This window comes from Dermacentor silvarum, unplaced genomic scaffold (genome assembly GCF_013339745.2).
Source record: "Dermacentor silvarum isolate Dsil-2018 unplaced genomic scaffold, BIME_Dsil_1.4 Seq347, whole genome shotgun sequence".
In the NCBI taxonomy this organism is placed as follows: Eukaryota; Metazoa; Arthropoda; class Arachnida; order Ixodida; family Ixodidae; genus Dermacentor; species Dermacentor silvarum.
Genome location: NW_023606091.1, coordinates 66223 through 88714, shown reverse-complemented (window position 1 = coordinate 88714; position 22492 = coordinate 66223). Strand labels below are relative to the sequence as shown.

The following is a 22492-nucleotide window of genomic DNA, read 5'->3' as shown; positions in this document are numbered from 1 at the left end:
GCAAGAGAATTGAACCCGTGTCAGCGAGCTCGTAAAAACGATTAAGTTAAAACACAACTAAGCGATATCTCCGGCGCACTTCACTACAAATTCAAACCACTGCATAAATTAATACACGCTAAAGACTACTTTTATTTAACGGAAATGTCATGCCTATTCTGCATTTTCGGAATTCGGCGGCAAACAGTTTATATAACCGCAAACTTCGTGCATCTAAAATTGCATTATTTATTTTGTCACTTACAAGAAATAACACCGCAGTGTGAGATATATCTCCATGGTTGAAAATATCGCCATTCCTAGGGAACTATATCTTGGAGGCACAGAGGACAGGTGCAGTGCGGTTTTGCCGGTGGTCTTTCGGTTGTCACCGATCAGTCTTGTAAGTGGCTTGCCAGTAGAAGGGTGTACGGGAGAAATAAGTGGCCGGGAGTGTCCCCGTGGCGAAAAAGAGACACGCTGAAAGGTGCCGGAACGCCCTTAAAGAACGGCTTGAGGACGCACAGAGCATAGCGCAACATTTGGTTTTCGTGCGAACCATTTTTTGCTTCACTCTACTTCACAGACCATGGTGCTAGAATGTGGGGGCACTGAGATCTGGGGGACAAATGTGACACAATAAGGTTGCTACTTGTGCAGTTCCCGCTTTGACTGTCAACCGTTCTGCAGCTGTGTTCCCTGCGACAATTCCTCCATAATATTCCTCGAAATGTTCTCCGAGATCTATCCAGGGTAACAAGAACCAGCGGGCTTTTTTTCTAAGTCGGGCCATGCCAAAGTCAAGCGTCACCAACAAACCAACACTATCGGCCCCAATTCTTAGTTCCTACTTATTTGCAATAAAGGGTGTCGGCAAGAAGTTTGGGCAAATAAAGTGAACATACAAGCTCACATTTTATCGGCGTTGAGCGGAGGGTGCTTTACTGAGCTTGGGTCTAGTCGCAGCACCGGCAGAGCACGTTTTCTTCTTTCCAAGTGATGGCGTTTACCCACTAAGAGAAATTGGCAAATAAGCAGGCCGTTCTAAAAGTCTTTTTTTCTTCAGGTTATCGAAGCAGAACTGAACCAAACATAAAAACGTTATTTTTTCACGAAGTTGTAGTGAACCGGAACGCTACATTTTTTCCCCTCCACAGGAAAAAAAAATAAAATAAAAACGGTGGCACGACCTATTCCACGCTGACTGTCGATGTTATATGAGCATTGAAGCAACGTAGCGATGTGCCATATTGCCACCGCCAAAGCGTTACGTGTGCAGCCAGGTTCCTCTCTCACGCATTCATGATGCTGATGATGATGATGACTTATCGACATCTCCTTTGAAGCGGGGCAGTGACAAGTGTTGGGAATTTCTTCGCAGACATACAGATTTTAAAGAACCGTGCTCTTTAACTGATAAATATAAGAAAGGAGTTCACAACGAGTGTGACGACTGCCTTCCATCGCGGGCCGCCATCTCCCGCTCTGTTGTCAGCCTTTCCTTCCGATTCCGCTAACACTCGGCCATTCCTGACAGTGAACTGTCCTCAGTTCATACGGCATAGTCCCGAAGATACAAAAGTCTTTTGGACACACGTGTGCTACTTCTCGACACGCTGTCCTCCTCGTCGGTGCTTGATTGGTCGGACAGTTCTTGGCATCTTCCACCCCATCTCTTCAGTTGGCTGATGTGGGCGGTAGTCGAGTAGACCCTTTTCTTTCCGTTCATCTCAGTCGCTCTGTAGCTGTTCACTGGGAGTATTTCTGTCAGTGGACCTCTGAACTTCTTCTGGGTTTTTGTTGGGGCGCTGGTGTGCTCTGGAACGCAGCGCATGTCTCCAACGCTCAGCCTGTCCGCTCTGAAGGGATGCTTCCACGTTTCTTGCTGGCTCAATCCCTTTGAGCCGTCTCGTGAAGTTGCTCCGGACACACCCACTCGTTATTCTCCGTGTTTAGCCATCGGAGGACACCATCCTGCGTCCTTGGTTGATATCCATGCAGAAGCATCAAAGGACTATATATGCCGGTTGAGGCATTGTATGACTGAACAAGTAACTTAGCGCAAAAAAAAAAACATGGACACAAGAAAAGGAGACAAAGACAAGCGCTACTCAAAACTGTTTTATGGAAGGGAAGGATTGTACATATATATATATATATATATATATATATATATATATATATATATATATATATATATATATCCTCTTGTCACGCATGCGCATACCGAATAAGAACGGGCACGCGTACATCAAAGACGGTTGCGCAAGAAGTTAAATTCAGCATCAAGTAATGAAATAGACGGCTCACTTATACACCGATCTCTGTTCTTCTTGATAAAGAAGGCCTCCAGTGCAAGTCGAGAAGAGGCATTGCCACTCTTGCCCAGAATGGTAGTCTCATAAAATCGAGCGTCACACCCACACACGGTCACATGCCAATCAAAAGGCAGTAATTGCTTCAAGGCACGCTGTAGCCGAATCTCCGCTGCAAGAAGTAAAGCTTGGAGCACGAAGGGCAAGAGCAGAGGTCAAACGACCGATGTTGAGGCTGGAGGTAATACCCTATGTACACAAAGTGCCACACCACCTTAAAAAGATTGCGAACCGTCATTGTATACCTCTTATTTTTTCTGCGCCCAACAAGCTTTTGAAGCTGTGCTCTCGAGTTTGCTGTGAGAACAGGTGGGGCTGCAGCACTAGGCATGAGAAGCCCTTTGTTAAGTGCTCCAGAGGGGTTATCTATGCCATCCCTTGCACCATTGTGGGCAGTTTTATATCGGCCAAACCGAACGTTGTATGAATGACCCCTTAAAGGAACATGCGCAAAAAATAACCAAAAATGAGGATAAGGGCGTGCATTTGGTGGCCCATGTTCGCGTGTGAGTACCGCGTGTGGGTGTGACGCTCGATTTTATGAGACTAACATTCTGCGCAGAAGTGGCAATGCCTCTTCTCGACTTACACTGGAGGCCTTCTTTATCAAGAAGCACAGAGATCGGTGTATAAGTGAGCCGTCTATTTCATTCCTTGATGCTGAATTTTACTTCATCCGCAAACGCCTTTCATGCACATGTGCCCGTTCTTACTGTTCAGTACGCGCCTGCGTGACAAGAGAATCTATATATATATATATATATATATATATATATATATATATATATATATATATCAACAGTTACGACAACAGATTCTAAGAAAAACTGGATTATTCAGGGTGAACCTGTGCCCGTTAACTCAAGAGACTGAACCCTAAATCAAAGGTCCTTCGAGCGTCGCTTCTTAGAACGTCGTTCTCTTCTTCGTCGCCGTCTGTCACGTGCTATTCCTCCGATTCTCGAGCACAAGCCGCCGATGGTTTGTCAGCACGTGGCGTGGGCCTTGCCTGACGCTTGTGTAGTGGCGGTTCTTTGGAACACAGTATGATGCGGCGGGCTTCTTTTCGTTCTCGGTATGCTGGTGGCAATTTATTTATTTATTTATTTATTTATTTATTTATTTATTTATTTATTTATTTATTTATTTATTTATTTATTTATTTATTTATTTATTTATTTATTTATTTATATAGATATAGTGCCACGTCAGCTACCGAATTGTTGGCCACCTTCGGGAGCAGTAGCACCGAATGGGTTCGCTAAATTGTTCGCTCTGTCATCCGCGAAGAAATGGAGAAGCTGTATGGAGCGAGACGGCGAATGGTTGGCTCCATCGCCAGTGTTATCCGCGATGAGGTTGAGCAAGCACTGCACAGCCACCGATACCCACAGATGCCCAACGTGGTGCTCACTGCTGCGGCACCGGCCCCCATGTTCGCAGATATTCAGCCCCGTACATATGCGGACTGCTTGAGAAACTCCATGCCTGTTTCTCGCCCGCAATCTCAATTCAGACGACGCCGCCAAGCTCAATTCAAGCTGCGCACGCTGGCTTGGAAGTCGACGGTCGCCGTGCACCCCTGCGGAAGTCTGATCTCTGGCGTACGTCAAACAGACGACCCCTCTGCTACCATTGCGGTGAGGCCGGTCACGTCTACCGCGAGTGTCCGTATCGACAATTTGGGCTGCACGGTTTCTCCATCAACTCGCCTCGTCCTCAGGTTGGCCAGAGGCCAAGAGAAATTGATGAGTATCTGGCCCAGCAACTGGTACCTTTCACACGACGTCACTCGCGGTCACCGTCTCCGAGGCGCCCCTCAACCATTCGTCCACGTTTCGGGGTGACGGCACAGGGCCGCTCGCCAAGCCCCCGTCGGGAAAACTGAAGGCAGCGGCCTTCGGGGGCGAGGTCGCTGGAACTCAAAGTGGGCAAGACCTCTCATCGACGCTTGTACGGAATGTCGCAGATTCACTGAAAACGGCAAGTTCTACGCTTGAGGAAGACAACACATCGGTCACATCCCCGTGTGAGTGCAGTGGCAAATAATCGCCGGTTACCCCATCTGAACTTGGTGACCGAGTCTCGCTGGACATTCCTGTGCTGATAGACGGTCTACAAGGTCAGCGCATTGGTGGACACAAGTGCAGATGATTCAATTATTAGCGGGAAATTGGCAACGATTCTTAAGAAAGTTATGACCCCTTGGAATGGAACGCGCATTCGCACAGCTGGAGGTCACGTTGTTATTCCGCTGGGCCGCTGCACTGCAAGAGTTAAAATTCGTGCGTCGACGTTTAGAGTCATCTACCTCGTCCTCCAAGAGTGTTCGCGTCAACTCATCCTCGGTATGGACTTTCGTCGCGAGTACGGTGCAATTATAAGTCTTCGTGAGCGCAGCGTGACCTTCTCGACACTACGTTCCACAGAGCAAGACGCCGAGAGGTGTCGTAAACCTTCGCTGCGTGTTGCTAACGAGAGCGTGACATTGCCACCACGAGCGACTGTTCCAGTAAAAGTCACATGTGAGACCCTCCGAGACGGGGACATGGTCGCCGAAAACAACGTCTCTCTTTTCCTGCTTCAAGGTGTATGCGCTGCCCGAAGCCTGGTTCATGTTCGTGACGGGTGGTCGCAAATACTCCTCACAAATTTCAACTACGAACATCGACATCTTTTCTGCGGAACTACCGTCGCCTGTGTAGATCCTGTCACCGACGTCGCAGAGTGCTTCGCATCCAAGGAAATTAATGGTGATGACAATTTTCTTGACCGCATCGACGTCAATTCGAAGCTCTCGGATGAGAGGAAAGCTGCACTTCACGACTTTTTAAAGGAATTTCAGTCTTGCTTCGCCTCTTCGTCTAAAGTCCGCCAAACACCCCTCACCAAGCACCGAATAATTACCGAGGATGATGCTCGCCCTATCCGACAACATCCCTACCGTGTCTCTGCTAAAGATCGCGAGGCGATTCAGACGCAAGTAAAGGAGATGCTCGACGATGGAGTCATTCAACCATCCAGCAGCCCGTGGTCATCGCCAGTGGAACAGTGAAGAAGAAGGATGGAACACTACGCTTCTTCGTTTATTACAGGAAGCTAAACAACATCAAAAAAAAGATGTTTACCCGATCCCTCGGGTTGACGACTCTCGACAGGTTGCGGCGCGCGAAAGTACTTTTCATCGATTGATAACAAAAGTGGCTATTGGCAGATTGAGGTTGATGAGCGAGACCGAGAAAAGACGGCGTTTTGTAACCCCAGACGGCCTTTATGAATTCCGAGTTCTTCCTTTCGGCCTCTGTTCTGCTCCGGCCACTTTCCAGGGGATGATGGATACCGTTCTTGTGGGCTTGAAATGGCAAAGCTGCCTTATTTACCTCGATGATGTAGTCATGTTCGCTGACACCTTCGAAGAACACCTAAAGCTCCTAAAAACGGTGCTGGAAGCGACTCGTTCCGCTGCACTCACGCTGAAACGTCAAAAATGTCATTTCTGCTATGAAGAGCTGCAAACCCTTGGACATGTCGTGAGTGCAGATGGAGTCTCCCCGACCCAGACAAAACTGCAGCCGTCGCCGCTTTTCCTATTCCATCAGACACAAGAGCAGTGCGACGTTTCCTTGGCTTGTGCGCTTACTATCGTCGATTTATTGCCAACTTCGCCAAGATAGCCGAACCGCTCACGCGACTTACCCGAGACGATGTACCTTTTGTCTGGACCACAGAGCAAGAGACAGCTTTCCCAGAGCTATGACAGCGCATGCAGACAGCACCTGTACTTGCCCATTTTGATGTGTAGGCAGATGCAGAGGTCCACACAGATGCTAGCAAAGTCGGACTAGGGGCTGTCCTTGTCCAACAACATGGCCGTGTTGCACACGTCATAGCTTACGCCAGTCGTACTCTCTCTCGAGCCGAGGCCAACTACTCTACTTCAGAGGAAGAATGCCTGGCAGTCGTGTGGGCGACGACCAAATTTCGACCTTACCTCTACGGCCATCCCTTCAAAGTGGTGACTGATCATCACTCGCTGTGCTGGCTGGCAAATCTCAGAGATCCGTCTGCCCGTCTTGCTCGGTGGAGTTTGCGCTTGCAGGAGTTTGACATCACTATTGTGTACAGGTCCGGGCGCAAACACGAAGACGCCGATGCGCTTTCCCGCGCACCTGTGGGACATATTGCTCTGAGCTCTGAGGATGACGATGGTTTCCTCGGGGCCATTTCTGATTTTGACTTCATGTCCAGGCAGCGAGCGGACAAAGAATTACAGCCTCTTATCGACTACCTGGAAGGCCGGGAATCTGAAATTTCTCGGCATATTGCTCGCAAGATATCCACCTTTTGTCTCAGAAGGGACATCCTGTACAATAAATATGCCTGTGGCAGTGACAAAGCCTTTCTCCTTGTTGTGCCTACTGACGGATGAGTGACGACATCCTCTTTGCATGCCACGACGAACGCACGTCAGGACACTTGGGCTATTCGCGGACTCTCGCGCGTGTGCGACAGCAGCACTACTGGCCACGACTTTCGTGTAGCGTACACCGCTGTGAGAGGTTGCCGCGAGTGTCAGCGCCGCAACACACCACCTGTGACACCTGCGGGCCTACTTCAACCAATTTCACCACCTAGGACCCCGTTCGACCTCGTGGGAATGGACCTTCTAGGACATTTTTCTTTGTCCTCCGCTGGAAATAAATGGATTGCGTTGCAAAGGATTACCTCACTCGTTAAGCCGAGACAAAAGCACTGTCCCGCGGCACGGCTTCCGAAGTCGCAAGAGAGAGAGAAAACATTTATTTGAATCATATAGGTCGTTGATCTTGAGGGCGAGTGGGTGGTGTCCTCCTTCCAGTACTCGAGTGGCCATGGCTGCTCGACGTACTTGCTGGACGAGAGCTTCCTGTCTCGCCAGGGTATCGCCGGTCAGCTGTACCTCCCACCGCTCAAATGACGTACTAGGCGTCTTTAAGTGTTGTGGTTTGCCCCCGCGCCCCCACGAGATGTGAAAAAGTGTAGGGCGTGTAGCGCCGCACCAGGGGCAGATGCCGCGATATGTTCGTGGGTATATTTTGCTGTACTTGTGCAGGTTTGGAAATGTGTTTGTTTGGATAAGCCTGAGAGCTACTGCCTCATCAGTGCTGAGCTTTTTGTGAGGGGGACGATAAATCCTGCGGTTGAGTCGCTGTATCTCGAGTCGGTCACAGTAATTGGATGGCAGGGGCACGAAGTTAAAGGGTGGGAATTCATGAGACGATTGGTTTTGCCCCGCTCGATTGATTAGCGCTCGAGCTAAGGCGTTCGCCCTTTCGTTCCCCTCCAGTCCCACGTGACCCGGCGTCCATGTGATTTGATGGGATTCTTGCTGCCTCGGGCCTAGAATCTGAGCCGCCAGCAGCGGTGTTCGTCCGTTCGTAAAGTTACGGCAGGCCTGTTGCTAGTCGGTAACGACATGAACTTCCCTGCCCGCCCTGTCATGTTGTTTTATCACTAGCGCCGCGGCTATGGTCTCAGCCGTAGCTGAGGTCTCTGCCCTGACGCAGCTCGAAAGGGTCAAGGAGTTGTCGCTCCCGTTCACGGCAGCTACCACGAAGATGCCCCCTGCAGGATGCGCCGGCACGTCCACTTACGTTACGTACGGGTCACTCTTGAATTGTCGGCGCTGTCTGTCGACGCGAGCCTTGCGTCGTCCTTCGCGTAGTTCATGACTCATGTGCTTTGGTATGGGGTTCGCCTTGATCTTGCTTCTGACCTCGGGCGGGAGTGCTCGTTGCCCATCGAGGGCACGAAGCTCCGTTGCCGTTCCGGTCCGGTGGAGGATGGCTCTACCCACCGCCGTGTTCTGTAGTCTGGCTTTTTGCGAAGCCATTACCGCGTCCGACAACTCAGCGATGGTGTTGTGGAACCCGAGAGCCGCTAACTTCTCGTTTGAGGTGGTAAAAGGGAGACCCAGGGCCGTTTTGTACGCGCCTCTGATGATGGCATCGACTTGTTCTTGGTCGCGTTTGTTTAGCGAGCGATAGTGATACGGCATGCTATACGTTACTCTGCTGATCACCAGAGCCTGGACGAGGCGGAGCGTGTCCCCTTCTAGCATTCCCTTGCGGCTTCTTGTGATTCGTTAGATAATCCGCGAGATCCGGATGGTGGTGGACCTTAGGGTTTGGATGGTGTGGGAGGCTTTCAGGTTGCTTTGGATCCAAAAAATAACAGAATCCTAGTCTTATTGCTTTCCTTGATCTTGTGGCCCTCTAGATAGAGTTCGATAGGGCCGGGGGACTTGTACATTCCTCCTCCATGCACCCGGGTCACCTCGGGCTTCTCGGGCGCGCAACGCATCCCGCTCGCTGCCGCAAATCTCTCCATGGCCGTCGCGGCCTCTTGAAGGGTCGCCTCTTTTCGCGCGAGGGAGCCCTTGGGGGCCCAGAGCGTGATCTCGTCTGTGTATAGGGCCTTGGTCCTGGATCTTCCGCAGCTCTTTGGTCAGCGCTAGCATCGCGACGTTGAAGAGAATCGGGGAGACTATCACCCCCTGCGGCGTTCCTTTGTTCGGTACGTCGATCTTATCCGATCGAGTCTGGCCTATTCCGATGGTTGCCGTCCGGCCCGTCAGGAACGATTTGACGTAATTAAAGATGCGCTCTCCGCAGCTGATGTCGTTCAGTCCCTTGAGAATGGCCTCGTGAGAGATGTTATCGAAGGCCCCTTTCAGGTCGAGTGCGAGCAGGAGGTGTTCTCCCTTCGGGATGCCCTTGAGAACTTCTTCCCTGAGGCTTAGGAAAGCATCTTGCGCAGAAAGTCCTGGCCTGAAGCCAAGCATGGTGTGCGGGAAGAGGTCACTGTCCTCTATGTAGTGTTGGAGGCGGGATCCGATGACCCTCTCGTATAAGTTGCCGAGGCATGAAGTCAGCAAGATGGGACGCAGGGCGTTGATCGCGGGCATCTTGCCGGGTTTGGGAATCGTCACGATTTCCGCGTGTTTACACTCGTTCGGTACGTGGCCTTTGCTCCAAAGTTTCTCGTTTAGGTATTCGGTCAAGTCCAGGATGTGCATCGGGCTCAGGTTTCTAATCATGGCATTGGTGATTTTGTCAGCACCGGGATCAGTGCTGCGCTGTGAGGCTCGTGCCGCGGCATACACCTCTTCCTCCGTGATCGGAGCATCCAGTTCTGGTTTTGGTTCCCCTTCGTATTTTAGGAGGCAGGGTCGTATGTGGTCGCTACCCAGGTATCTGGTTTTTAGGGTGTCAATCAGATCCTGGTCATTCTCGGGGAATTTGTGAGCGATTTCTTGATCCGAAGTCGCAAAGTTTTTCGTACACCACATCGTCTTGCGGCATGGCGCCCCGTCGTGTGTGATCACGGACAGGGGCACGTCCTTTACAGCACTCATGACGGAGGACATTTTCAGACTGAGCTGCATGAGTCATCGAAAAACAACAGCCTACCATCCAAAAATGAATGGACTGACGGAGAGGTTAAACAAAACAATTGCAGACATGCTGTCAATGTAGGTAGACGTGTAGCATAAAACTTGTGCCGAGATTGTTCCGTACATCACGTTTGCCTACAATACGGCAATACAGGAAACAACGCGATTTTCACCTTTCCGTCTTGTTTAGGGACGCAACGTGCAAACCATGCTCGACGCTATGCTTCCGTGCGACACAACCGATGACATTGCTCCAGACGCCGAGCACTACACTCAGTACGCCGAAGAAGCCCGCCAACTGGCTCGCGTAAACATCAGTTACCAACAAGGTGCCGATGCACGACGTTACAGCCTCCACCGTCGAGACGTTGCCTACCGCCCCGGCGACGGAGTCTGGGTGTGAACCCCTATTCGATGTCCCGGCTTGTCTGAAAAACTTTTAAGCCGCTATTTCGGACCGTACAAGGTTCTGAAACGTGTCAGTGACGTTACTTAAGAGGTATTTCCGGACGGCGCCTTGTCTTAGTGTCCACAGCTTCGGCCCGAAATTGTGCATGTCGTACGGCCTAAGCCGTACTTCACACACTACCTCTTGTGCCGGTGTGGCATCGAGTCAATGCTTCCAGAAGGATCGATGCTTTCAGATCCTGGGAGTTGACCCGAAGCCGGGTGTTTGGACCTTTCTGGCCCCTCGGCAGAAGCAACACACTCCTTTGGCCTCTGCTTCACGTAGACGGCGCCCCCGGGCTGAACCACCCAGGGGAAATTGTTAGTCGCCTTTTCCTGTCTTTCCCATATTCGTCTTTCCTTTTCACTTTTCCATCTTTCCTGTCTTCTATTCACTTCTTTTAACTTCCTATTTTCCGGGCGGCAAGGGTTAACTTTGTGTAATATATCCAGTCTTGGGTATATATTGTCACGCGGTGGGACGACTAGAGCACTGCACGGGCTCAGGCTTACCCGAAAGCCCGGGCCCGGCCCGGCCCGTGGGCCGGGTCGGGCCGGGTAGAACAGTTTTTTCACGGGCTCGGGCCGGGCTCGGGCACGGCGTGTGCTTTTTGACCCGGGCCCGGGCCGGGCTCGGGTTTTTTGACGCGGGTCCGGGCCGGGCTCGGGCTTTCTGGTGGTGTGCATGTAACGTGCAGCGAGTTATTCTCGGGCGTCTCAACTCTGAAAAACATTATTTTTCGGTCTCGGGCCGGGTTCGGGCCGGTTTCGAGTCGGGCTCAGGCCGGGCTCGGGCCTAAGGTATAGGGATGGCGGGCCGGGCGGGTAACGTAGATTATTTCCGGGCCCGGGCCGGGCCCGGGTCTCGCCATAAAAGTTTTGATCGGGCTCGGGCGGGCCGCCCAACGTAAAAACGGGCCCGGGCCGGGCCCGGGCTGAAGAAATCGGCCCGTGCAGTGCTCTAGGGACGACAAGGTGAACAACATGACAAGGTGGTTTGGTCCTAGCTCAAAACCATCCAGTCGGATCCTCTGCTTTCTCGTCTTCCCCGTGTGCTTTCTCCACAAAACGCTGGGTGGCAATATATATATATATATATATATATATATAGATGTGTGTGTGTGTGTGTGTGTGTGTGTGTGTGTGTGTGTGTGTGTGTGTGTGTGTGTGTGTGTTGTGTGTGTGTGTGTGTGTGTGTGTGTGTGTGTGTGTGTGTGTGTGTGTGTGTGTGTGTGTGTGTGTGTGTGTGTGTGTGTGTGTGTGTGTGTGTGTGTGTGTGTGTGTGTGTGTGTGTGTGTGTGTGTGTGTGTGTGTGTGTGTGTGTGTGTGTGTGTGTGTGTGTGTGTGTGTGTGTGTGTGTGTGTGTGTGTGTGTGTGTTGTGTGTGTGTGTGTGTGTGTGTGTGTGTGTTGTGTGTGTGTGTGTGTGTGTGTGTGTGTGTGTGTGTGTGTGTGTGTGTGTGTGTGTGTGTGTGTGTGTGTGTGTGTGTGTGTGTGTGTGTGTGTGTGTGTGTGTGTGTGTGTGTGGTGTGTGTGTGTGTGTGTGTGTGTGTGTGTGTGTGTGTGTGTGTGTGTGTGTGTGTGTGTGTGTGTGTGTGTGTGTGTGTGTGTGTGTGTGTGTGTGTGTGTGTTAGCACTTGTCTTTGTTTCCCTATCATGTGTCCGTGTTTTTTTATTGCGCTAAGTTACTTGTTTAGTTAAGAAAACCAACTAGCCCAACAATGAACTATTCTAGAGGCATTGTATGCAGTGTTTAGGTAGCTCCCTACCTCCTTCAGGTTGTAATCACAGTCCTTTTGAGTCGGGTCCTTGATTGTAGGCATAATACACGGTACCAGAGTTCGATTCACACGTCCCACCTGACCGTTAGCCCTTGGATGGTGAGCCGAGTTCAGTGTGTGATCCACACTATTTTCCTGACAGAAGGCTTCGAAGCCGTGGGACGTGAAACAGGAACCACGATCTGAGATAATGCGCTCCGGTAGTCCAAACTCGGTTACAAAACTCTGCATTCACCGCAGTGCATTTTTCGCTGAGGTTTCTCGCACGGGGTAGAGGAGCACAAACTTGGTCAGATTGTCCACCAGCATCAGCATGGTAATTCTTTTCAGCCTCAGTGGTTTTTCTTGGAACTTCTCACAAACGGACCAACATGGTTCACGTGTACAAGTTGAAATGGTCTCTTCCCAGGTGGTATCGAGTGCAGAACTCCAGGTTTGTGACGCCCTGGACTGAGGGCGTCGATGCTTTTTTTTTAATCGCAGAATAAAGTGATTTCTCTCTCTCTCTCTCTCTCCAGGTTTGTTCCCTCCTGGAATCTTTGTGAGCAGACACTCGAAACACCTATGGATGTGCGGGTCCACGTAGAGCTTCATCCGAGGAAACCAATAAAGTTCTTGATTTTCGTCACTGGTCTGTACTAAAGTGTCCCTATAAGTCGTGAAACTTGACACACAGTGTTTTACGCATGCTCTTGGGCATCACGAAAAGAAGTCCGTCTTCTTCCACGTAAAACAGCCTTTCCTTGATTGGCTTCTCGAGAATTCGTGCGAGGTTAGCCAAGTCCGCATCAGATCGCTGGATGATCACAACTTGGTCCTCTAAATTCTAGGCAAGGCACACTTCAATCTTTGTATCGACAACCTCATCAAGCGTGTCCTCCGGCGCTCCTACGTGCTCACGACTCAAATTGTCCACATGTGCCATTTTCTCACCTGCTCGGTGCTTCACCTCGAAGTCATACTCTTGAACTAAGTCGAACCGCCTTGCTATCTGTGGTTTAAGAGTCTTATGCGCATTCAGATCCACAATTGCTTCGCAATCTGTTACCAGCGTGAACGGAATGCCTAGGAGGAATTGACTAAGTATTGCCATACTCCAGACTATTGCCATCAGCATGGTAATTCTTTTCAGCCTCAGTGGTGCGCTTACTGACACAAAACACCAAGTGCCAGTGTCCTGACTCATCTTGTTGAAGGATCATTACCGCAAGTTCATGTTTGCTTGCGTCCGTGTGGAGTTCGGTTGGAGCCGAAGGGTCGTACAACTTCAGAACCGGTGGCTCAGTCAGTTCTCTTCAGAGCTGGTCGAAAGCTTCCTGTTGCTCCACACCCCATGTAAACTTTGCGTCTTTCTTGGTCAGAGAAGTAAGCGGTTCTGCCTTCAAGGCATAGTGGGAGATGAACCACCTGAAAACTCATGTCAGGCCCAGATATCTCTTGGCAATGTGAACCTCAGTTGGCGTGCTAGCGTCCAATATGGCTTGTTGCTTCACTTCACCTGGCGGCAGGTAGCCTTTCACAATCTTGAAACCTAAGTAGTTGAGTTCGGCACTTTCAAACACACAATTGGATAGCTTCAGGGTTTGACTAGCAGCTCGCAGAGCATCCAGTACTTGTTTAAGCCGAACCAGCAAGTCTTCCCAGTCCTTGGTTGGAATCAGCAAGTCGTCCATGTAACACAATGCTACAGTGTTACGCAGAAATCCGAGGACCTTGTTCATTAGACGTTGAAATACGTTGAATACAGGATTTGGTAATGCCTGCCGTATGCACTCCAACCCAATTTTATTCTTCTGTAAATTTCTTTCTCGTGATCAGGGTCTCCTGTGAGTAATTGACCTAGATAAACGTACTCCTTCACAGACTCTATAGGCTGACTGGCGATCCTGAATTCTTGTTCCCTTGCCAGGCTATTGAACATTATCTTTGCATTCTGCATATTCATCTTCAACCCAATTCTTACACTTTCTCGATTAAAGTCCTCAATAATTTGCTGTAATTCGTCTCCATTGTTGCTGAATAGGGCAATGTCATCTACAAACCGAAGATTGCTGAGATATTCGCCGTTGATTCTCACTCCTAAGTCTTCCTAGTCTAAGAACTTGAATACTTCTTCTGAGCATGCAGTGAATAGCATTGGAGGGATTGTGTTTCCTTGCCTGACCCCTTTCTTGGTAGGTAACTTTTTACTTTTCTTGTCGAGAACCAAGGTAGCTGGGGAATCCTTGTAGACGTTTGCTAAGATATTCACGTATGCCTCCTGTACTCATTGATTACGCAATACCTCTATGACTGCTGGTATCTCTACTGAATCAAATGCCTTTTCATAATCCATGAAAGCCATATAGAGAGGTTGATTGTACTCCGCAGATTTCTCGATTAACTGATTGATGACATGGATATGATCCATCGTAGAATATCCCTTCCTGAAGCCAGCCTGTTCTCTTGGTTGGCTGAAGTCAAGTGTTGCCCTGATTCTATTGGAAATTCTCTTGGTGAATATTTTCTATAATACTGAAAGCAAGCTATTGAGTCTATAATTCTTCAATTCCTTAACGTCTCCCTTCTTATGGATTAGTATAATGTTGGCGTTCTTCCAGCTCTCTGGTACACTTGAAGTTGTGAGGCATTGCGTATAAAGGGCCGCAAGCTTTTCAAGCATGATATCTCCTCCATCTTTGATTAAATCTACTGTTATTCCATCTTCTCCAGCAGCTTTTCCTCTGGTCATGTCTTTCAAGGCCCTTCTAACTTCATCGCTAGCTATAGAAAGAGCCTCTTTATCCGGTTCATCCATATTTCGAATGAAAGTAGCTTGGCTGTTTTGGGGCACTGTACTGGTCAGTATAGAATTCTTCCGCTGCTTTTACTATGTCATCGAAATTGCTGATGATATTACCGTAGTTATCTTTCAGTGCATACATCTAGCCTTGTCCTATGCCAAGCTTTCTTTTTACTGATTTAATGCTGCGTCCATATTTTGCGGCTTCCTCAATCTTTCCCACGTTATAATTTCGAATATCCCTTACTTTCTTCTTGTTGATAAGTTTTGACAGTTCAGCGAATTCTATCTGGTCTCTTGAGTTGGACATTTTCATGTTTTGTCGTTTCTTTATTAGGTCCTTTGTTTCTTGGGAGAGCTTACCTACTGGTTGCCTTGGTGCCTTACCTCCTACTTCAATTGCTGCTTCTTAGATCAACCTAGTTACGGTTTCTTTCAATACCTCTATGTTGTCTTTATCTTCCTTTTCTAAAGCTACATATGTGTTTGTGAGCACCAGCCTGAATTGGTCTGCTTTTACCCTTACTGCCTCTAGGTTGGCCTGTTTCCTCTTGACTAATTTCTCTCTTTCTCTCTTCAAATTGACCGAAATCCGAGACCTCACTAACCTATGGTCACTGCACTTTCCCTTACCTAACACTTGCACATCCTGCACTATACTTGGATCGGCAGAGAGTATGAAATCTATTTCATTCCTTGTTTCTCCATGAGGGCTTTTCCAGGTCCACTTCCTGTTGCTGCGCTTCCTGAAGAAGTTGTTCATTATTCGTAGCCTATTCCTTTCCGCGAATTCTATCAACATCTCTCCTCTTGCAGTCCTAGAATCCATGCCGTAGTTGCCAATTGCTTCCTCACCAACCTGCTTTTTCCCCACTTTTGCATTGAAGTCGCCCATGACTACAGTATACTGAGTTTGCACCTTTCTCATTGCTCATTCAACATCGTCATAAACTCTTATATTCCTTCATAATCGTGACTAGAAGGTGGGGCGTAGGCTTGTACTACCTTCATTTTGTACCTCCTATTCAGCTTTATTACGACGACTGCTACCCTCTCATTAATGCTGTAGAAATCAGCAATGTTGCCCGCTATGTTGTTATGGTATCTTGCATACCAAGGCCCAATCCCTTTCATGACAAGGTATTTTCGAGAAAGTATGCCGTGATGGACTCTCCCCTCTTCTGGACCCTTTACTGCTTTTTCTTCCACTTTTCGGCCGTGCTTGTCTGGCCCACAAATGTCTTTTTGAAGGCAATCTTGAAGTCCTCCCACGTAGTGAGGTCATCGACACGGGCCTGAAGCCAAAATCAAGCAGGTCCCTTCATGTGAAGCCTCGCATTTTCTAGTCTGAAGCTGTCCGGCCAGCCGTGCCGGACCGCCATGGAATCGATACTCTTAAGCCACGCCCCAGCTTCGTGGGGTGAGCCCTCGCCGTCTAAATCGTGGATAGCTTTATTCAGGTCCTGCCTAACGTGGAACGCTTCAGGTTTCCTCTCAAAGAGCTCCAGTAACCACCGGTTTTGCTCCAGCAGAGCTTGCATCATTTCGCAAGTTGCGCCGCCACCTGCCATCTTCGGGGTTGTCTAGGCATCTCCCTGGGCGTACACACAGTTTTTCGCCTGCAGCAATATAGACTTGCCGACGTCACACAGAGCGTCCGCACATACGTTTCTGAGGTGGCACGAAGACTCACATTTTCGATGTTGGCACCTCACGAAGACGGTACCGTTGCGTCTCGTAGACGTCACACAGAGCGTCCGCACGCACGTTTCAAGGCAATATAAAGGGTGTCTTTTACGGTGAGTACCTCACGAAGACGGCACCAACACAGCGTCAGTTCAAAAGTCAACGAGCATCACCGTCGGCGCAATTCCATGACATCGGCTTCCAGGATCGCTTCACCACGAAGGTTTCGGTGTATTCCATTTCTGAGATGTTAGGAATTTCTTCGCAGACACACAGATTTTTTAAGAAGGGCGCTCTTTAATTGATCAATAAAAGAAAGAGTTGCCAACGAGCGTGACGACTGCTTTCCATCGCAGGCCGCCATCTCCCACTCTGTTGCCAGCCTTGCCTTCCGATTCCGCTAACTCAAGTAGTCACCTAGCCTGCTTTATTTATTCAGGTACACTATACGTGCTTTTCATTCCAGCACATTTGTATACATCTCCTTCATCTTTTTTTTTTTCACTTCCTCAAAACTTTTCTATCTACCTTGTACCGCCGTAGGTATCCGTAATCTATCTACCTTGTACCGCCGTATCTATCCGTAACCGCCGTAGGTAGCTACGGCGGTTACGGATCTGGTGGTATCAATCTCTTCCCTGCTTTATTTTTCACCAATACTCAAAACATCTCTTGCTTATAAAAGTACTGAAAGTTGGGCGAGTTGGTAGCTATTCATCGTGAAACTGCAGCACGCCCACAAGAAACGAGGACAATGAAGTATTAAAACATTTATTTAAATTATATGTTGCATTAGTTATTGCTGGAGACGGTCTGGCGGGTTCCTGTTCCGGGACTCCGTTGGACAGGGCTGCCACCCGCACCCGTTCCACGAGGCTCCGCTGGTCCTCGAGAGCCGGGCTGGACAAAGCCTCCTCCCACCCCTTCCACGTCGGCTGCGTAATTTGCGCTATGCTGCTGTACTGTTACCAGCGCCTGTCTGTTGCCTTTGGCTTATTGGCCTCGTTTCTTGTGTACGCGCTGCACCTTCACGATGAATATCTTGCTTATCTCGATTGCTGACCGGTTGATGCTTCCATCCGCTTTAAATCCAAGCGCTTTTGGAAGATGTACGTTGCCTACGGGTCTCACTGAGTGAACCCTTCGCATTCCATTCGGATGTGCTGACTGGCCTCCGGATTTTTGCCGCAGCATACACAAGCCTCATTCTGTTGACTGTATTTTCTCGGGTGTGTCTTTGTCCTTAGGCATCCAGCTCGAGCCTGAAACAGCAAAGCCCTCTGTGTTATCGTACAGGTTTTAACGTGATAACGTGAAGGGCCCCCTGTCGCAGAAAATGCTGCGTCGGTGTCACCGTGCTGCGTCCGCGGCCAAGAGAACCACCCCCACCACGCAGGCCCTCCGCGTGGCGCAGGGCTGCTGGTGAACTAATTGAATTTCTCAAAGTAAGATGCGTCAGAAAAATCATTAAGTACGACTTAACCACAACCTAAATGCATGATAGCATCGGACTGTAATTTGAATATACGAGAAAACGTAGTTCTGTTACGCGGAAACTGGAACACAAACCACTTTTCCAACGTTTCTACCATTCACACAGCGGCGCGCCCCAGTCAGTGGTCCTTGCAAAAAACACCGCATATCCACGGGGTGAATGATGATGAGTGGGCGAAGCTCCGGAGGGAATCATCGGTTAACCGTGAATCTTCCGTGTAATTCGCCCAGTCTCGCCGCACTAAATCGAACGATTGACTTCCACCAATGACACGCGCCATATGTGACATCATTCCTATTTTATAACAGCGCCCTTCATTATAATTGCACCATCTCCCGCTTAAGGGGACGCTAGAACAAACGCGTTAGAATCGTGCAGTACTCTCTAGTAAGGGGGAGAGGCCACAGCATCTTACGCAGCCGTTTACACATGCCGGAACGTGCACCGCGTTTGCCGACGCCATCACATGACTGCTGAGAGAGTATACCCCCCGTATTCATAAACGCTCCTCGACTTGAACTTGACTTGCCACCGCCTTCAACGCGTTTCTAACGCGCTGCCCAAGGCGGTGGCAAGTCAAGTTCAAGTCGAGGAGCGTTTATGAATACGGGGGTAAGGCGGAGAGGCCACAGCGTCTTACACCAGCTTCTTACACGGGCCGTAACGCGCTAGCAGAAACGCGTTAGAAACGCGCAGTCTTTCGTTAATGTTGGGTATTTATTGTCATCGTGGTGCGTGTGTCCGTGCGCGCTTCGTGGCGTAGCAGATATTGATGTGCGACCCGTTCGCGAACATTTTTGCGAATCTGTGTCCCATTTTGTCAAAGTGCAGAAGGTGCAGACGTTTGTACCGGATTGGGTTCCTAGATTGGAACTTTTGTTGCACATGCCGAAATACTGATTACATATAGTCAGCAAACAGCTGACGGTTCACCGATATAAGATCCTGTTAGTATGTTCTTCTGCGCTCGTCAGATCTGTGACATACGAGGCAATAAAGAAAAAAAAGCTTCATGGCGTAGTGGTTAGCGCCGCGCGTTCGGAAACGAGGGATCCCTGGTTCGATTCCGCGCTACGGACACAACTTTCGGAATTTTTTTTTCATAAAAGTAGACGTGGCTACCTACTACGACTACATACTACAAAGGAGGGACAGACCCACACCCTAAGGAGCTTCGCCCCTAAAACGGCATCCAAATGGCGCTCGCCTCCTCGGCAGAGAAGCGCTGAGGCGAAGGTGCAGACAAAAAAGCTTGCAGTTGCCGGGAAGCCAGACAAACAGTCAGAGATCTTTGAATGCTCTCGCGTTCCACTTTTAAAGGCGAAGCTTAAGCGTCCTCCAAATTTCTTCCTTCTAATTTCTTCCTTCTCATTCTTGTAAACCTTTTACAGGGAAGCTGTTAAGGCCTAGTTCCCACAGGATCGTGTCCACGCGTAGAAAAAGAGTATCATGATCAGCATTGGCTCGAGCGTCGTCGTCTTCTTCCACAGCTGGCTGTTTGGCGCCATGGAGATTTAAAAAACCTCCTCGGCGTAGCTCAACTAAGGCCATTCTCGGCCTAGAGCTTAAGAAGGCCTTTGATAACGTCACACACAGCACCATCCTAAATCAGATCAACACCCTAAACTTGGGCCTTCGCACGTACAATTATATCAGAGCCTTTCTAACGAACAGGACAGCCACCATCACCGTAGGAGCACTCACATCGTCCGAGATAACCATGGGAAGCGTGGGCACCCCGCAGGGTTCCGTGATCTCTCCGATGCTGCTTAACCTCGCTCTCCTAGACCTTCCGTCACAACTACAGACAATCCTCGGACTCCATCACACTGTTTATGCCGACGATATTACCCTCTGGCTATGCGAGGGCAGTGATGGATCCATAGAACAAATATTACAGGAGGCTATTGACACAGTAGAACGGTATCTGCAAGGGACAGGACTGTCCTGTTCGGCGGAGAAATCCGAGCTACTGTTATATCGCCCTACATTCAAGGGCCGACCACCCAAACATCACCAAGCACAGACACACATCGATATAACACTCACGACAAGCGACGGTCGCATCATATCAACCGTTGATAAAATTAAAGTGTTAGGACTGGTCATCGTGAGTAAGGGTACAAACGGTGAGACAGTTCGCAACATTGACGCAAAAGTATCGAACACGATGCGCCTTATCAAACGCAACACAAACGCATGAAAAAGGCTAGCATCCTCCGCCTCATCCAATCATTCGTACTCAGCCAGATCACGTATGCGGCAGCCTATCACCGATGGTTCGTCGCAGAAAAGGCAAAACTCAACAGCCTCATTAGGCGAATACATAAACAAGCACTAGGATTGCCGCAGCACGCCAGCACAGACCTCCTTCTTAAACTGGGATTACACAATACCCTCGGGGAGCTTATCGAGGCACAACAAATATCACAATACGAGCGATTGGCCAAGACTAAGTCAGGCCGCCAGATACTCAAGAATCTCGGCATCTCTTACCACACCCAACACGGCGACAAACATGACTTACCACGCGATATCCGAACTAAACTCACAGTTCCACCGATACCCAAGAACATGCACCCCGAACACAGCGAGGGCAGACGCGTCAGTAGAGCCAAAGCCATGACTAAGATTTTTGGTCACAATGAGAAAGCGGTCTTTGTCGATGCAGCACGCTATCAGGACCGTCACCGCTTCGTAGCTGCGGTCGTAGACCACACAAACCAATGCAAAGCAAGCGCATCAATCGCCATAAGACACGTAGAAACGGCGGAGGAAGTGGCTATCGCGCTGGCAATAGCTCACACCAATGACTCGTATATCATCAGCGACTCTCAAACGGCCGTGTGACACTACGCCAACGGCAGAATCTCCCCTGAGGCATTGCGGATCCAAAACTTATGAGATGATGATGATTATTGTGGTTTTTTGGCGCAAGGGCCAGATGTGGCCAAAGAGCGCCAAGACGATGGTAATGATTTGTTAGTAGTGTATGAATAGTCAATTATATGAACATTAGATGTGGCATGGCTGTAAAGGGGCCTAAAAACAGTCGCTGTAAAGTGCGTAAAAATCTATACGTAATAAGATTATGGCAATGACTAATGATGTGTACTATAGACATGAACAATACATTGCAAAAGAATGATATGACTTACAAAAAATATTACAGATGCAAGAATTGGCCAGAAGCACAAGTGCCTAAACAGAGCCCTTGAGACACAAGAGCCTGGAGGCATGTGCTATAAAGAAAACTATCACAGCAACATCCTCTGGAGAAAGGTTGCGCTACGAACTTATTGGGCGAATAACATGTAACACAACATCTTTCAAGAATGCGAGGACTGCTTTGGTCTTAAAGAGCGGTTCATTACCAAGAAACATGGCGGGATGTAGAAGGACACAATAGCGATATGCTAGAGGAAAGTGTTTCTTTCTTTCCCCTTCGGCTTCACGACACTCCAGGAGGACGTGGAGGACGGTGAGCCTCTCGCCACATCTACCACAGGTTGGAGGGTCATCACCGTTCAATAGAAAATTGTGAGTACCATATGTGTGTCCTATTCTGAGACGACAGAATAGGACATCAGTTCGTCGTGTTTTAGTTGTACAGGGCCAGAACCCTAACTGTGGCTTAATCAAATGGAGCTTATTGTTTGCTTCAGCGTCCCACAAGCGTTGCCAGTGGCTTCGCAGTTTCTTTCGCAAGAAAGGTTTCAAATCTGTTGCGGGAGCAGCAGCTGTAGGGTTAATAGCGGGTGATGTGACTGATGTGGCCATTTGGTCGGCAAGAACATTGCCCTCGATGCCTCTATGCCCAGGCATCCAGCATATAATGACATGCTGGTTAGTTGCGTATGCTCTACAAAGAACAGAATAGAGCTCAATGAGAACAGGGTTTTTCTGTTTACAGGGTGACTTCAAGGCGTTTACGACGCTTTGGGAGTCTGTAAATATAATAGTTTTTTTGAAGTTTTGATTTCTTTATGTGCTTTACAGATGACAATATTGCGTATGCCTCAGCCGTAAAGATGCTTGTTTCGGGGTGGAGTACGCCGGATTCCGAGAAGGACGGACCGACGGCTGCATAAGATACTCCGACATGCGATTTAGAAGCGTCTGTGTAAAATTGTATGCACGAGTACTTGGACTGTAATTCTAGGAAATGCATTCGGATTTCGACCTCTGAAGCGTGCTTTGTAGCCTCTACAAATGATATATCACATGCTACTACCTGCCACTCCCAAGGTGGTAACAGCTTGGCTGTAGGCATTAAGCGATGTTCGAGGAGTGGGATAACCATTTCTTCGCTAAGCTCCCTGACACGCAGTGAGAAAGGCTGTCTTACAGAGGGACGATTACGGAAAAGTGTAGCGCACGTCATATCGTTAACGGTATTAAAACACGGATGCTGATGATTAGAGTGGACTTTAAGGAAATATGTGAGGCTGGTGTATGTTCTCTGCAGATGTAGTGACCACTCATTTGATTCAACGTATAAACTTTCAATGGGG

The 22492-nt window shown here is 49.1% G+C and overlaps 1 pseudogene; it reads right to left on the bottom strand.

The window, feature by feature from the left end:
• Positions 1–1508: 1508 nt before the first annotated feature.
• LOC119434958 (uncharacterized) lies at positions 1509–16416 on the bottom strand (annotated as a pseudogene).
• Positions 16417–22492: the final 6076 nt, after the last annotated feature.